This window comes from Cynara cardunculus, assembly GCF_001531365.2.
Source record: "Cynara cardunculus var. scolymus isolate 2C chromosome LG 2, CcrdV1, whole genome shotgun sequence".
Lineage (NCBI taxonomy): Eukaryota > Viridiplantae > Streptophyta > Magnoliopsida > Asterales > Asteraceae > Cynara > Cynara cardunculus.
The window spans coordinates 26939969-26945603 of NC_037529.1; positions in this window are offsets into that span (position 1 = coordinate 26939969).

Consider the following 5635-nt stretch of genomic DNA (forward strand, 5'->3'; position numbering starts at 1 on the left):
CCGAGATCAACTTTCTTGATGCCATTGGCTACCAGTGGCCAATGAAGGACTCCAACACACCTCTGAAGTCCTTGACGAAGATTGAGAAGAACAGGATGTCAGCTGTCTGGCAATACATGTTTTCTCATTTCATCCAGTGCATGGGTGGAAAAACTAGAGGTCAGGACCAGGCCTCTAGGATCGCCTTGATCATAGGCGTATCTGTGATTCAGCATCGCAATATAAATTATGATGCGATCATTTTCGATGACCTGGTGCTTAAGCTGAACAAGCTCCAGCGAGAAAAGGTGGTGTCTTACACCAGGTTTCTTTTGATGGTGTTTTCAAAGATCTTTAAAGCTCTTTACCCCAAAGAAGGAAACCTTCCGGTTTTCAAGCTTGGATCCAAGATTCTGGATCATAAGCTGAGGGACAGTGATGTGGCACTATCTTCCATTGTGTCGATCACTACCTCTTCTCCTCAGGTGGTCATGACAAGGGCAAACCCCACCCCCCGGGCGTCTAGCCAAGCCACCAAAACCCCTTCAAAACGACCCTCTCAACCAACTCTTGGTTCTCCTCAGAGAGCCAAGAAGTCCAAAAAGGGGACAACCACGTCACTAGCTGGGGCCTCTCAAAAGACTTCAGTTATTGAAACTAGTCTTAACCCCGAGGCGTTTTCTGTTCACCCTCCCAGCTCTTTAATGATTTCTCCCATCACTGTCGTATCAGTGGTACCTTCACCAATCACTTCAGTGACCCAAATCACTGAAAATGTAAATATCAGCGCCGCCACCGCTGAACACCCACGTCTCTTCTCGACCATTTTCTCTTCTCATCCTTCCTTGGTCTTTACACATGTCGATGTATCAGCGCTTGTCCTCCCTGATACTGAGACGCGCACCACTGGACCTGAGGGTGCTCCTCTCGATGCTCCTCAGCATACAGATGTCCATCCTCTCGAGGACATATTTGCTCACGCCAGTGACAATCCTTTAGATGTCACTGATGGCCCCTCAGGTATTCCATCTTCCTACCCTTTCTTTTCTTCTAACCTTGAGACCTCAGCTCACACTTCTTCTTTTGCAGATCCTTCTCGATGCATCAGTCTGATGCTCAGAAAGTGACAGAGGAAGAAATAGAGAAAGATGATGGAAGAGATGAAGATGTCGATGATGACTATGATATGGCGTCAGACATCAAACTTCTCCTTCCAACCGTTGATACCATTTTCTGCAGGATCAACGAAGTTCACCAAGAGATGCCCCGTCAAGGTGATCTTGATGCGAACTTCCTTGCCCTCCAGGCGGATGTTCAAGAAGTTCAGAGTCATCTCCAGACTCTCCAAGAAGCTGTTCAAGCCAACAACGACGCCATTGCTGTTCTTCAATGCAGGCTGACGATGCTCAGGCTATAGCTGATCAGCAGACTGGTCTTCTTCAACAGATCCTGGATGCTATCCGTCAACCAGCTCCAGTGATCGCACCCTCTTTCTCTGCCGATGATCACGCCCAGCTCCATGAGACGTGTGAGGCAACGACAACTCTAGCCAAAGCTTTGCAAAGGCTGAAATATTCAATGGTTCTCCAGCGTCAGGGCTTGGACGAACTCTCTGGAAAATTCTCTCAAGTTTTAGCCAGAGAGGAGGAGATGAGGTCCAACGCTAGTGAATCATCCGATGCTGTGCCTACCCCTTCTCAGGCCGTTGGTCCAGTATCAGCTACAACTGCAGTAGAAGCTGAGGCTGCTAGAGCTGAAGCAGTTGTTGCTCCTGTAATCCCGACCACCGAAGCTGCTCTAGCTGAGGATGTCGATGCCATCCCTAGGGATGATGCCCATACCATCACTGTTGCTGGTGATGATGATGATGAAAATGAAGATGATGATGAAGATGATGAAAATGAAGATGATGATGAACCTACCATTCCAGACATCGAAAATGATCTAGATAGCGACGACGACGATGATGATGAAGATGACTTTACCATCAAGTTCCAGAAACCATCAACCGTCACCAAAGGTGTTACTTTCGGGGATTCCACATCCCAAGAAGAGCAAAGGCAAGGTGAATCGACTCCATCAGGGAACCAGGACCCTAAGTCGAAAGACAAGGCGGTCGCTGAAGAAGGGAACTTGAAGGTATTGTTCAAAATCCCCCAACAACCTTTGTTTGAAGACTCTACATCTCAGGTAATGATTACTTTAAATTATGAACTTCATATTCCATCAACCACCTACAGTCGACTGGAACGGGTACCTAATCAACCCACTTCTCGTGTTCCTACCGACCAGCAGATGTCTCAGCTGAAGGAGTCACTCGACCAGACTAGAGTAAAAATTCCTCTTCGTACCTCTAGTGATGATGAGTTTGACTTCTTATCTGAAGCTGAAAGACTCGAGGCATTAAGGACTGAAGAAGAGTTAGAGCTTCAAAAGAAACAAACTGAAGACAGCTTGAAGCTGGCCAAGTCACTAGCTGAAAAAGTCCTTCCCAAGAAAAAGTTCAAGAAAACGGTGAATGCTGTCCAAGCCCAGGCCAAACTTCTTTCGATTGCAGAAGCTGAACGCAAAAAGAACATGAAGCTGATGGATAAGGACAAGCAATGGAGCGAAGCAAAACTGAAAAAGAGACTCAGTCCCCGCCCGATTATCAACGTCAGCATCAGTGGACGTTCTAAAGAATGTGGAACATTGGTCTCAATGCTCATCACCAGGGACAATCTTGATGCTGTTACCGAGTACCCTTCCTACCTTGGCCGCTATGGATACAACGAATGAATGGAGATCAGACAAGCCATTCAGCAATCCAAGTCGAGACACAAGAAACTTATCAAGGACACTATCAGCGAGCTTATCAAAAGGATGTTCAGGTATGTCAAGATCCCTGACCGGCCAACTCTGAAGAAAGGTGGGAAGAAGAAACTCAAGCTCTCTGATCCTAATGATGTACTATTCCTAAGAAACGAACATGAAACAAAGTTCTCCTTAGATGAAGTCCTGAAGGGTCATAAGAGTACAGACATTTCTATGTTGAATCTTGACTTGCCAGATAAGGGTCCCTTTACACCCAATTCTGTGCATTTTAAACCTGAGTTAGGAATTATATTCCTTGACTATGAAGGTGAAGTCAGATTTCAGAGAATGTCAGAGCTACATCTATGTCCAATGGATCATTTGGTTTATCTTTTGCTCTGGATAAATGATAGCATGCCTGGAAAAGTCGTAGATCTTAAGATACGAAGGGAATTCCTACGTCGAAGAAAACTTGGTGAAAATGTACCTGGGTACATAGATCTAAGATCTCTAGAWTAGTTTCTCTTTGTAACAACAATCCACTTTTCCTTGTAACTTCGTGTACTATGTCTACTTTCAGTGATTGTACTTATATTTTGTAAGTTCTGGACATGTACTGTAATACTTGTAATATTTCCTAATGATTAATAAAATGAGGATTCCATGTACTTCACTGAAAAAGATCCCTAAAAAAATAATAGGGACACAAGTCTATGAGTTCCAGTGTTACTTTTCGCATTCACTGACAATCTATAAATCAGTGAATAAACTTTCAGTTTCAGTTTCCGTACTTGTAATTTTCTTAGATATAACTTAAGAAAAATTCCCAAGCTGAGACTGACCAAACTGAAAAAGATCCCAAAACAGTAAAAAGGGACATGCACTTTGTATGTAACTTTTCCTTACTATTATTTGATAAGATAACCTTCTTTATGTTATCTTGCTATCATCAAATAGGGAGAGATTGTTGATCATCTCTCTCAAGTGATTTGATGATAATCCTTTTTACTTATACGTTGTATTTATGTTTCTGTATTTTTAGTTCCAACGATCTTCACTGAGTATGTTCAGTGATTGCTGAAGAACTTGCACAGTAAATCTATCAGAAACAGCAATACTTCAAGAAGACAATACTCACACCAAAGAACCTTCAGCAAACGTCAAAGACTTGAACTGAATATTAGAGACCGAAGAGTACGTGATCTGAAGCGGTACTCAGTGATTACAAGCCTGTCTACATATGTGTGAAGACTGCCCAAGCTTCAGCGAATGATGATGAGACCTTCAGGTCATTCCAGCATTCAGCGATCAAAGGGAGCTTGCTTAGCACGATTGTTGTTGTCTTGTCCTTATGCATGCAAAGGACAAAACCCATACCCTTATGAAAGTTAGTACGATACGAAGCCGACTAGTCGACTCTTTGTCCACCAACTTTAAGTAAGGATGTCTGCTCATGAATAGTGCTTTTTGTACTATTCACTGTAGCAAAGGACAAGCCTTCCTCTTAAGGCTTGCCACGCACTCTAACCCTACCATATTACATTAAATGTTCATTTAATGCATTGGGTATAAATAGAAGTGTTTCTTCTCCATGCAGAGTGCGCGCAACTCACTCTCTAACCCTAATTCTTACTTCAAACATTTTCTAGCTTAAGTAAATGATCTTCCTTACAGCAATTTCTTTTCTTGTATTTGCTAAGACTTTGTGTGTAACCAAAGATTGTTTAGATAGATTTTTATTACCTTATCTTTCCGCAAACAATCTTGTAAAATCTGTATTGATCTTCTCTATCAATATATATTTTAAATTTGAAAATATTGTGTTTGTATTCATCCCCCCCTTCTACAAACTGTTTCTCTTCTTGTAGACCTTCACAGGACCAACACTAGGCTTCAAACTCTGACTTCTTGTTCGGCATCCTCAGCCTTCACGTTTCTTGGAAAGTGGAACGACTTGTGTGTACGTGGCAGATTCTGTTTAGAGTCTTGGAGATAAGTCTGAACAACTTGTGCGCAGACCATGGAAGTAGGAGACTCAGAGGCTCTGCATGTATTATGCAGAGGCCCTGTGTCTGGAATGTAGCTCTGCATCAAGTACCTATGTTTTTCGATGCTTAAGTCTTTATCTTCTTCTGGGTTGAGCACGGGCTCTGTATGTGAGGCACTTAGCTCTTTGAGTAGGAGCTCTAACTCTTAGTATCTTCTGCTTAAGAGCTCTTGATGCAGACTGCTTCAATCGACTAAGTGCTAAAAGAGTAGATGTTGATCCCAGATCTCTCAATAGCACGAAGATTTAAGTTATGAAGAACCCAAACTTAAATCTGTCGTATGGATGGATAATAGTGAAGAACAACTTAAGAATATTCAATAGAATTATGAAGCGTCAAAGATCTCACTATTATTACTCTGATGAGAAGGAATGACAATGATTAGAAGAAATATAAAAGCTATTTATACTAGTAATCTATTTTAAGAGATAACTATCAAGGGAAAAGATATCATCTAGAATTATGGAAATAATCTTAATCTCCTTGGCGAAATAGAAATCCAGCTGTCGATGAGTCATCTTCAGTTGTCTTCAAAGAAGCGTATTCAATCAAGAGTCTTTATGAATCTTCTTGCTTGGATATCTCTGATTGAACTAATGTTGAATACTCTAAGTGTCGATGACCAAAGGGGTGATGGAGATGCATTGTTGATCGCACCTATGGATCCTTCATCGCATCTCTGGTTGGCCTTAAACACTTAGGATTTCTTCCAGCTTTTCTTCCATCGGCCCTCTGTACTTCCCTGTATTATTTTCATTACTTTTATAATAAGAATTATGGGGTCTAATAATCTCACCCAAGTAATGCAAAATAAA